We start from the raw sequence: 12,763 nt of genomic DNA on the forward strand, positions 1-12,763 counted from the left end.
AAAAAAAAACTGGCCAGAAGTTGACGCAGTAATTATATAAGGCTTAAGATTTTCAAGTTATCTATCATTATTTTTCTGGAATTTTTTTCTTGTTCAAATATATCTTCGAAGTAATTACAAGCATTACCTGCTAATGGAGCGTATGTAATTTACCCATCTCATTTTGCATGAGGAGGATAAATCAGAAACTTGGAATTTTTCTCAAAAACATTTTTCTCAAAGCCGAGCCTTCGCTCGTGCATTCTTCTCTTAGCCAACGCTCTCAATTTATCCTGGTAGGATGAATTTACTTTATTAGCCTTTGTGGCTTACTACGCCATTGTTGTTGCAGCCAAAGTGCCGGGGTCAAGAGGTAGTATAGGGACTGGTCTATAAAACTGTAAGGCAAGGTAACTAAGCTCTTGTTCCCGCAGTTTGCAAAGTGTACGCATCTTACGACGACATAATACGTCAGCGTTATGATGAAGAAAATAATGCACTCCTGCGGAGTGCGTTTATTAAAGTGCAAAAGCTTCCGTTCAGCCAATTGCGAAACTCAATTTCTGAGAGCTCGACTTTAATCAGTTCGATTTTAATCGGAGCAACATTGGCCCACTTTTTGGAGTAATAACGTTGCTGCGTTCGGGCAATAAATGCGCCCGTATGTCACGACGTATACCTGAATCTCCAACACCCCGCTGATACACCACGCTCTCTCCTCCCTCCCTCCCTCTCTCTCTCTCTCTCTCTCTCTCCTCTCTCTTTCTCTCTTTCTCGTCCCCTTATCCTCAATTAAAGAATTTGATTTATTCTGGTCGTTCAAAAACGCAAACTTCATACATATCTCTGCAAAAAATTTAAAAAATCGCACAATACATTCGTACCACAATTTATGGTTACTTTATCCTCACATTCCGGCAGATTTTGCTTCGTAAATTGTTTTGCAAATTGCATTACTTCTGTTTTTACGTTTATTGTTACCTTCGCCTTTGATCTTGTCCCATTTTAGCTCGCTATTGTATTTGTAACATAACGTCGAATACCGTCGTTACAACTCGCAACATATTGTATTATTATATAGAACATTCACGAACATCACTACATGTTTAAAGAGATTTTACTTCAATTGGAATGTAATAAATACACTTTTCTCTCTTTCTCTCTGACTCTATCTCTGTGTTTTTCTCTGTAGGGAAATCATCTGATCGTGTAGATTATGAGAGAACACGCGCGTAGCTTAAACTTTTGCGTGTCTCGGCTTGGATGCTGCACGCGAGTGCATCCTGCCGGCGCGCATGTCGTTGAAATACTTTGCGGAAGGAAGCAATACTCGTGAGCATTCCATGCCGGTGTGGCGGTATCTTCGGTGGCATTCTTTGCGACGACAATTTCATTTAGTTTCGTGTGCACCATCACGGTGATATTACACACGCCATTTTTCGACCAGCAACGATGTGTAATGAGTGCCGGAAACGTTTCGCCGTCGAATACAAATCGCCTATGGCGCACTCGAATTTATTCCCCGTCACAAAGCGATGCATTTCAAAGAAAGTGTGTTCGTGTATGTGTGTATGTGTATGGATAATCCGTGCGCGGGCCATCAGTACCTCTCTCCGCTGTAATTTAATTAGATTATGCGAACATGCGGGCGATAAGACGCAACTATACTCCATTTAAACTGGAGCTTATGCTGGTAAACCGCAATGGAATACCGGGCTCAAGTCGACATTAGTTCTAATTAATTAATTAGATAATGATTATAAATGCGCGTTGACAATATTCGAGAGTTTAATATTACTTCTTACTTGACGTCGCGAATGAGCTTCAGTACAAGTTTTGTCTCTCGGCAGAACTTGTATTAATTTTTATAAAATTAGGAGGACGAGAGCGAGAAACAGGGGAGAGAGAGAGAGAGAGAGAAAGAGAGAGAGAGAGAGAGAGAGAATAAGAGAGAAATATTAATTGAATTAATGTTTCATCAAAGTTAGTGATTGTCAAAAGAATTTACATATTTTATATAAAATAATATAAATTATTATGAAATTATGATATAAATGTATTTTTGAAAGTAATATAATAAATTGAATTATAATATTATAGTATAATTTTAAAGAAAATGAGAGAAGGAAAGAGAAATTGTGATAAAATAAGGGGGAAATACATTTTAATGTTCCAAAGTCGAAATACTAAAGCTGAATGAAATGAAATGAAATGTAGCATAATAAACTGGAGCGGCTCATATACTGGGCGAAATTAATTCGGCAATATTGGAAATGGGAAGAAGATTGATGGCCGATCGCTCCCAGCGTAGCTATAGGTCGAACAGTTCTTTCTATGACGTGTCGTTTGTTTCAATTCGCGGCTCATGTTTCACCACGTGAGAGTTAATGCGGAAACATTTTCTCGAAAAGCGCGCTCGCCTTGGGAATTCGCATTATAATAGTTCGCTTTATGTGTCGATACAATATCGCGATGTTGAGGACCAAGTGCATTGGAAGGAATTTCACTTATCGATTTTCGTTTGTGTGATAAAACCGTGTGTCGCAACAATAGCAAACAGTCGTAAAGAGCGAGCCGTGTATATCGTCGGAATTTACGCTGCAGTTCTCTTAATGATTGGCGTTTATATTTCGCGTTTAGGTAATTAAGCGATATTTATGAGACGGAGAAGTGAATCACAGAATTTTCGGGCGGATAATTTAAGCGTGTTTAATGTTCTCGTAATCGACGTAATAATTATAGCGAGGCAATAAACGTCATGTTTAATATGTGTTATATGCAATATCTGTAATATGTTCGGGAATATTTTACGCTGTAATTAAAATTGCGGTGCTCTCGCTATGTGGGTCATATATCAAATGAAGCGATCAGTCGAATTCGTGGAATAGAAAAAAGACGCATGTACAAATTCGTGGATATTGGCCAACTGGCATGGATCGGCGAAATGCATTCGATTCGGTGCAAGTGGGCGTCCCCGTATCCGTTTCCACGTCCCGTTCGTGTGGAATATCATTTCGATTTAACCGCGCCTTCCGGAAACAATGCTTCATTTTTGATGAAATGCGGCAGGGAAGAGAATAGATAATTAGCTTCTATCGGACGTTCCGGCATTGAATATAATTTTAATTTAATTTACCACGAATCCCGCGTCTCGAATTTATAATGAAACACGATCCGACCGTTTTAGGAAGTATTAATTGCGTTTAGAGAAATTTCGACCTTATACTAATTGGATTCCGTGTAGGAGTAAGTCGAAAAGCGAATATAACAAAGAGGGACATTGCGTTTGTTTTTTCGTATTAAGGTAAATAATCGCGAGATGAAATGAATTAACGACGCGTGAAGAATTACGCCGTCCGACCAGGCAGACTTCCCAGCGGTTTTTGTATCAGACCGAAACTTTTTCCGCGCATATATACGTAACGCTAGACAGTGACCTAGAAGCGCCCGTGAGATTACACCTTGGCGATAACCATGCCCCGGGATCAGATTTATGCCGCTTTTTCGGAGGATCCGCTTTAACGAGCGTACGAGCGTGTGTGGGTGGGCGGGGTTCCCTGAATTCGAGACAATTTACCACGTTCTCGCCTTTCACGGGTACTTTTTCTCGGGTAGCATCCGGCCTTATTCGCGGCGGACAGTTGCATTAACGCCTAGTAAATTTCGCTTCGTCGCATTATGATATACTCGGTGCTCCGTGTTACCACGAAGAAGCTTTCCCGGCGGTAATTATAAGTATCTTTTTACATAAATTACGTAAGTATTAACGTCTTTCTCTGTCGTTATATCTTTCCCGGAATTTAGCGGTTGCAGCTTAACGACCACACGAACGTGTCATTTTACTGACGCCTCAAAGTCTCCAGCGACAAATTTGCCGATCGAAGATTCGAAGAAATTCGCAAAAATGTGGAAGCGGAAGAAGCGCGGAAATACACGCCTACACGGTTCCCGATCTCCATGGAACTCGGCGAAACGGCCGGCCGCGGCGTTGGCACGGATATCGATGAAATACGGTCTCCCACACGCGCTTCGACCCTCCGCCGAAAGGCGAATATGTTATCGTCCCAGTTTCTCTTCTTGGATACTTCCAGCTATCCTACCTGCGAGAGAGGCTGACCGCATTAATCTTAATTTGCTTTAGACGATTCGGAGTATAACAGCGCCGTACATCAAAACTTTTCCGCCGGTGCATTGAGTCGCTCGGAGACTTTCTTGACCTTTCTCACCGTCCGACCTCTTTATCCTTTCCCGTTATGAAAAAATGCGACACGTCGGAGAATTGCCGCGTCAGGAGGATGGATGATTTCTGGTCGTGAATGCTCGCGATCCATCTTGCGCTCCAAATCGACGCGGACGGGTGCTAAGAATGCGTCACTTTTAAATAAGGATTGAAACTTATTGAAACTGCTATTCCTCGAGTTTCAATACTGTTGGTTTCTGATGAATATAACGATGACTTATATCAGAGCTGAGTATCGTAAACACTTACTTTGCATGGAAAACAGGAAACTCTAATGAAAATCTAATGAAAGTTGTAACATACACATTTCTAAGAATTTTTAATTTTTTAATTTCAATTTTTATCGAAATTATGAAACGTGCTGCTACGCGTGTATGTTGCACGAATTACTGCTCAATCGTGACGTAACATTTATTCGCGACATTTATTGTAAGATTCATTACTTTATTTCTATACGGCACGGAAATTGGAATTGAGCGAATTCGGAGACACTGTTTACCGAGATGACCATTTTTAGTTACAACCGCGTATTTCTGCCTATAGCCTTGCATATTTTAAGAACGTGTGGAAAGCGTTTTAGCGTCATGAATATTGGAGAGGATTACTCATTTTCCCCGTTCCTTGCGCGGCAAATGTGCCGTCCAGAGACGCCTTACCCGCGTGTGTATTTACTACGCTGAGGATTAAGGGTTTGCCTTAACGTGTATATACGCGTCACGTATGAACGACGAATTTTGTGGCCGTGCAGCACTCTAATAGGATTACATCGAGCTCGGAACTGAGAATTTCAACCATTTTCCGCATATACATATTCGTCCCATTCATACGCGCTCTATACAGCTCTCGTTGCGAGAAATGCCGTTTTAAAGTATGACATTTCGCTTGAAATAGCGCGGAGGATTTTGACTAGACGTGCGAGAGTATATCATAGACAAAATCGCGAATGCACACGACAATTCGGGGAAGCCACAGGTATTTCACAAACTCGCTCCCCGCAAAAATGTGGACATAGTGGAGAAGAATTTATGAACTCCGGGGAAAAGCACGACTTCGCTAGGAGCGCGAAGTTTTTGCTTCACCGTCAAGCTTAAAAGTAAAGACTAGTACAAATGACTTTATTATTTTATTATTTTTATCTTTCATATATATTCGATCTCATCTAAAATACAAATATTGCGAAATTATTAAATAATCTGATGAATATACAATATTGCTAGGTGATTATCATATTTATCATATAAAATTACCACATAAAAACACAGCTTGAATTTTGTACTAAAGTACAAACATATTATTCGATGCAGAAGATTAATCGGCAAACATCTCTTCAATACTGAATGTGAAACCGATGAGAATTAATACTTATGGCAAATTTACTTTTCTGCCAAATTTAATTTTGATTCATGAATATTCCCTTTTAAATTTTATAAAATTGAAATATTTTAAATTTTCAAATTGATATGGAAAACTATATGTACAGATTTTGTGGTTCGGGAATTTTATTGAAATGGTCACATCGGAAATCGAAAGTCGTTAATACCAATCGAAACCGATAGCGTGGATCAAGTATCTACGAAGCCAAGAATTTCAACTACAATGTGTAATGCGTATATAGGTACCGGTTCAACTGTTTGAGATAGGATCCGCAGGATTTCGGTTAATATCGATAACGACAATATCTCGCATTATGTCCTATTTCGAGAGGCCGTTTCAACATGTGGTTTAACTCCTCGCCGCTGCATACCGAAAGGAGTCAACGTGAAACTTCCATATTATCTGCGAAATAGGTCCCGCCGATGTCCGAATGAATAATCGCGGCTATATCGGCATATTTTGCTACTCATTGGACTCGGAACGAAAGGTCAATTTGTGGGACATTACAGATGAAACATTCTCCGGGCGAGCTGTTAAATATCTTAAATGAGTAAATAAATTCCAATAAAATCACACGCTTTTTGGGAAAAAATCGCATTACACGTATAATGTTTTTTATATAAGATTGAAACACATTAATTATAGTATCTGTATAATTGTGTCACGAAGATTAAAGACCAACCGCAAATAAAAATGTTGCCTCGGGAAAGGAAGTACGTTAAAACGAGGAAGAAAGTACGTTTAAACTGCTCGTTTCTATTTTTTTACGATACGTATACAGCAATCCCATTCAATGTTAACGCGTGGAATTACTGCACACAATGTTTCGTAAAATAAAGTTTAAATACGCTTTCTTTTCTCTCCGAGGCAAGACGTTGTTTATACGCGTCTCCTTTTTCCATCCGTCGCTTCAATCCATTCTTCTCCATTTACGACGCGGGCGACATTTCTCGTATGTTGCAATAAAAGCGAGAGAATCGCGCGGAGCACGCTCTCCCGCGCCCGCTAATGTATCTGGGAGAATTTATTTACTGCAGAGCGCCGCGCCACATAAATGCGCGACGTCGTCGCGTGTTTGTTGATTGGAAATGCATAATGCAGTATATCCGCGAAAATTCGCAGCGCTCATAAAAAAAAGTCTCGTTGCTCACTCCGTTCGCGGGAGAACGAGCGGCTTGATAATAAGCTTTGTATCACCGCCGGAAGATGATGTTCCATCATTGCTTACTGTAATTATCGAAGCAGACTGCACCAGCAGAATAACGGGAACAATACGATACGCGACGTTCTAGGAGTTAACCACACATTGTTCCGGCGTATTAGTTCTTCTGACATTGATGGATCTGTACGCTGTGTTCCCATTCTCGGAGCAAACAGGTTTTCGGGGATGAAGTTTGAAATTGATTCAACCGGGGTGGCAGGGGGGGGGAGGAGGGGGAAGAAAATGAGTGGGCTAAAGATGATATCGGCAGCATTGTCTCTCGGGGAAAACGTTCGAATAACTGCGGAATTGAAAGTCATTTCGCTTTTAGGGAGCTAATTGACTACCTAATTAGACGAAGATAATTCTATTACACACGCGAGACCAGTTTTTCAAATTAAATCAAAATATTAAAACTGGAAGTGTTATTAATGCGAACGGTTACATTTTTGCCCCGGGGTCGTATTTCAATTAAAAGTGCTACAAAATATATACGTTTTGGGAATTGAGGTAACAGCGTTTATAGCTTATTCAAGAGTATTGGAATTATTCCCAATATCTGAAAAAGTCTTTGCAGCAAAGAATGGTGCTTCTCTTTCGCGAAGTTATATCGCGATATTCTATACGTACTTGGCTCGGAGAGGACGCCTCTCTTGATAAGCTTCGACAAACAGGTGGCAGTTGCGATAACTATTTTGTTCGCTTCGTCGAATCTACCGCACGATAATTCCACTTCACGCGACACGCCAAAAATAAAACTATATCGCCGATACTTGGCCGATTTCCATATCTTAAGTCGGAAGCCACGCATCGTTTCATTTTGTTACACATACTCGAGATACGTAAAAACCGCAGGAAAATCCGAGATTTATCTGACGTAAATGTGGATATATCTCTTCCACAAAAACATAACACTACGTTACGTTTAATTTATAATAGTCACGTATTCCGTCTTTAACCGGCTAGTTACGCTTTAAAATATTAAGGCTTTGATTTTTTTTACTTTGTTAGTCTGATTCGATCAAGAGTTAGTAGAATCGAATAAAAACGAATTAAATATATAAAAAGTACATATATTAAATAAAATAAAATTTAAATTTAATAAAATATATTAAACATATAAAAATGGAAACGATCAATTAATTAAATATTACGTGTAAACGTTAAAACTGGTAATTGAGATAACCGCAGCAGCTAAAATTTTAATTGACAAATAGTTGCTTGGCAAAATGCGACTGCATATTTTATTTTACGCATGCGAAGCAGGGACTTTGCCACAGTCGCATTTGTAAAACGAGGAGATCGTATAACGTAGATCGAATCAACATATTCTTTTATTACGTCGCGTCGCAATAAGTCTTCATTTTCCTCCTACAAATCTATTGCATTATATAGAGGAGATATGTCCGCAGATTAGACAAGGTCTCGGCTACCGCAATATATGCAAATACGTCGATACGATTTATTAAAGGAAAAATAATAATAATTCGTTGATTGCAATACTTTGATATTTATGACCTTCTACCAGGAAATTAAAGCTAGAATTAATTAAACGCTTAAATTAGTTTCAAGAAACAGAAATACTTTTTTTATGACCTGTGACACTGATAAATATTGTTCATATCTCGCATCAAATAACAACTCGTTATCTGCAATTCTTCATCCAAGAAAATATCATCTTCAAAGACATAATATCATTAAAAGCACGGTTGTACGTTACCGAGAAAACTACATTATTCGCAATTGGAGCAATTCCACAGCGGCCACCAGATTCTCCAGAGATCAGATGCACATATTTGGCGAAGTACCGCTGCATACGTGCATACGCGCGCACACACACGCCCGCGTCCGATTATATTGATTAGTAAGAATCACCATGAAATGGTTCGTCCGTATACTTGTGCATACAGGCGTGCCGAACAATACTGCGGGGTCGCCCATTGTTCGACAGAGGATGCTGACATAATCAGAATCACGATCATACATTTTATAGACCTGACGCGTGCGCGAGAACGATTTTAACCGAGCGCTCTTGTAGGCTCGAATCTCCCGAAATCCTCTTATAGATATAGCTATTGTTAGAATTGTGAAATTTCGAAGCTCTCTGTCGCTGTTAAAAAAAAATGATTTTCGTGTTCTGCAGTTAAAATAATCTTGGTTTGAAAAGAAGAGGAGTTTATTTCTTCGTACGTTGCATTGTCACTTATCGAAATGTAATGTCATGTAATGTCAAACAAATGTAACGTAAAATTCTATAGCTTCTTGAAATGACTTGATTGTTGCAATTCGTTGCAAGTGCTTTTAAGAATAAAGAGCAGCTTTACGCTCGAACTGCATACGTATAAACTAATAACTGCGCCGCGTACCCCCCGCGGTTCGCATGCCTCATAGACCCGAGAGATAATTCCAGTTTGTTTATTTGCACATGACGTTCATTTTCGCGCAGTTGCCGACGAAGTAAATACACATTCGACACTGCTTCTATATTTAAGCGACTTTGATCCGTCGCACGGCTTTCCATCGTGTTGCGCGAGGAGGGTTTATACGCGAGCTGTCGCGTATACCGTCCCGCGAAACGATACCCGTCGCACCGACGGGAATTATCACGGCTATTTCTGTGACGCATTTAGATATCGAATCATGCGGACCAGAATACGCTACGAAATTGCCGCTAACGCGCGCTTAGCCGTAACTAGGATATTAATAATTTATGCACCGCTCTCCGAGGATGTGTGCGCGCACGGAGATCCCCTGTGCGCGCGACCGCGCCGCAGAGTAATCTTTGATATATATTTTCGAGCTGGCGGAGTTAATTACTCACATCGGACATCCCATATCGCCGCGTCATCGTATTAATTTTACGTTTCAGTGGAGTTGAAATGGATCACGAGTGAGACGCGCCACACGCGAATATTGTAAATCTCGCGACGAGAACGCAATTACTTAAGTAATTTATCCGTGCAATAATGTTAAATTTCAAGCGATTATGCTTTCCTAAAATTTGCCCTTTCAAATCTTGTTCCGAAAGTGATTGCGACGTGCCAGACGCGAATATTGTCGTAAATCTTGCGACGAGAACGCAGGAATCGTCGATATTTATTGCACGTGTAAATTACTTAATATTGAATTTCAAGCGATTATGTTTTCCTAAAATTTGCCCTTTCAAATCTTGTTCCGAAAGTGATTGCGACGCGCCAGACGCGAATATTGTAAATTTCGCGATGAGAACGCAAGAATCGTCGATATTTATTGCACATGTAAATTACTTAATGTTAAATTTCAAGCGATTATATTTTCCTAAAATTTGCCCTTTCAAATCTTGTTTCGAAGATGATAGCGACGCGCCAGACGCGAATATTGTCGTAAATCTTGCAATGAGAACGCAAGAATCGTCGATATTTATTGCACGTGTAAATTACTTAATATTGAATTTCAAGCGATTATGTTTTCCTGAAATTTGCCCTTTCAAATCTTGTTCCGAAAGTGATTGCGACGCACCAGACGCGAATATTGTCGTAAATCTTGCGACGAGAACGCAAGAATCGTCGATTTTGCACGTGTAAATTACTTAATGTTGAATTTTAAGCGATTATGTTTTCCTAAAATTTGCCCTTTCAAATCTTGTTCCGAAAGTGATTGCGACGATAGTAAAAGCTGCTGTAAAAGCGTCTGTATCAGGTATCGCTGTTTCATGCTTTGAGCGCTTGTCTCGACACGTAGAACCGGCTGATCAACGCTACTTGAGAATAATTGATTGAGTCGTTATAGCGCGCATAGTCGATGATCAAACGTATCACGTTGCGCTCATTAACGGGACACCTCGGACACCTTGGCCCACTTTATTTTCCATTTAAGGCTTATTCCGTGTCACGTTTAATAAACGAATTAAAATCTATTGCTACCTTCGCAACGACTTCGAAGGCAAGAGAAAGAAAATTATTGGTTTCAGCAGGAATGAGGAAAAAACAGAATAGCAGTGGAGAACAAATTTGGTTATTTTACATTTGTAGAACATAAATTTCTTGTCTAGAAACACGTAAGCTGAAAACGTAGGCCGCAAAGAAACGATCGAAGAATAAAAAGTTACAGGAAAAAGAGTAGCTATAACAATTTGCATGGTCATTTCTCAATGTTACAAACGCCAAGTTTTCATATTTATGAAATCGAGGAATTATGCAAATTTTGAATACATTTGGAATTATGCGCCAGCGTTATTTATACTTGTTTTTTTTATATGCGATGGTACGCGGAATACGTCACGACGAACAAGAGTATTATACCAATTGTCTTCGTGTGCTTGAATTGCTCTGGGACCAAATTAGATTTTGTGTATATTAGATTCGAATGACATTACGAAAACGTACAGCCTCCCGATTTAGATAAAGCAGAAATTAATTATACATCCATGAAAAATGTATCTTCCTGTCGGCGATTTAAACCATTTATATGGAAGAGACGCGAGATGAGTTCACATCTCGCGGTGGGCGTAGGTCATGGCCGTGGTGGTTTCACATTCGGGGGAGTTAACACAGAAATAGAGAGATAATTAATTAAGTCATCTTAATTGCGCCTCCGGTTAAATTAATTCTGATCAGACGCGCGCGCACACACACCGTCGTTTCTCTCTCTCTCTCTCTCCGTTTTTCCTTTTCGCACGCGCGAGCGACGAAACGTGTGCAAACGTAGGGCGCTTAATTGACGGCCGCAAAAAGCGCCGCAGCCTTCGTTTTGTTCGCGGAGGCGGCGGAAGCCGTCGCAACTGGCTCTGCATCGCGCCGCGCTTTTTACGCTGTCCTTATGAATGAAATAATCTACGCGGCCGCGGCGCGGAGGATGATGATTCTCGGAGGGAAAAACCGCTGCCGCTGATGCGAACAATTAGCGCGGCCGGTGTCGCCGTATGAATGGGTAAATAATCGGCTTTGCGTTCCACAATGATTCGCTTGAATCACCGACAAACCGTTGTGAACGCGGCACATTACACATTCCGCGCTTTCACTCATCCACGAGTGTTTTGGTTGATTTTACGGCTTTATCGCAACAACAATATTATCATTCCATTAACACATTTGAAGATTTATGGAATTAAAACTCTGTATGAAAATTAATTCGTTCATTGTTTGAAAGTGGTTTCGCTTTTTAGGTGGAAAAAGTTATGAAGAATGCTATAAAAAAAAAACCTGTAAAGGAGATTAAAATCCTAAAATACGAGAGAAATTGTCGGAGTCATCGCGCATGAAAATCCACTAATTGTCTTGTATTAAATTTAATTCCATCAAATCCCACGTCGTGTTATCAACTTACCTCACAAACGCGAAATGTTGCCGTAAATCAAATATCCCGTTTCTCGCCTGGTTAACGAGCATACCGTCTAGCTCGACATACATAAAATTCATTACGTCACGATTCTTGCTGATGGTATATTATATGCGTAAGTAATGAGATTTCGTGAATATGTATGCGAATAATAAACTCCCGAAACACCGTTTTCGACGGTTTTGCCCGGTATGCTTGCGACAGTTGGTGCAAACAATCGATACCGCTGCAATAGCACGACGGCTCTTTCCCCGGAAGGGAAGGAAACCATTTGTTACCTGTTCCCCCGAGCTTTCTCCGTGTTCGACAACATTAATTATAGGTCTGTTTTGCAAAGCGTTTCGTTAAATATTTCGATACCTCGACTCAATACTAGATGTGAAGTATTGATGACATTTGTTTTTCTTGATGCGTCACGTACATCATTAAAGACTCGTTGAATGCAGATGCAAATGAGAGAAAAATATCGTGAAAACATTTTTCTTGAATAAATAGAAATATGTAAACATCAATAGTATGTAAAATCAGGTGTGTTTTACGAATAAACTAATGAATATAATTATTGGGATGTAGATTATATAAATAAAATATGTATTTTAATGTGGATTATATAAATAAAAATATGTATTGAAAAATTCATTCCTCAATCACAG

The 12,763-nt window shown here is 39.8% G+C and overlaps 1 protein-coding gene across 4 annotated transcripts in view; it reads right to left on the reverse strand.

The window, feature by feature from the left end:
* LOC105456869 (potassium/sodium hyperpolarization-activated cyclic nucleotide-gated channel 2) overlaps positions 1-12,763 on the reverse strand; it is a 59,539-nt gene that overhangs the window by 26,679 nt on the left and 20,097 nt on the right. The window contains exon 1 of one of the 4 annotated variants that reach the window (XM_011701215.1): positions 8,515-8,621. The exons of the other annotated variants lie outside the window; for them this stretch is intronic. The gene's annotated coding sequence lies outside the window, so the exon portion shown is untranslated. Of the gene's footprint in view, positions 1-8,514; positions 8,622-12,763 lie in introns of those variants that run through there. 4 annotated transcript variants of the gene reach the window in all.

This window comes from Wasmannia auropunctata, unplaced genomic scaffold, assembly GCF_000956235.1.
Source record: "Wasmannia auropunctata unplaced genomic scaffold, wasmannia.A_1.0 LD335514.1, whole genome shotgun sequence".
Taxonomy (NCBI): Eukaryota; Metazoa; Arthropoda; class Insecta; order Hymenoptera; family Formicidae; genus Wasmannia; species Wasmannia auropunctata.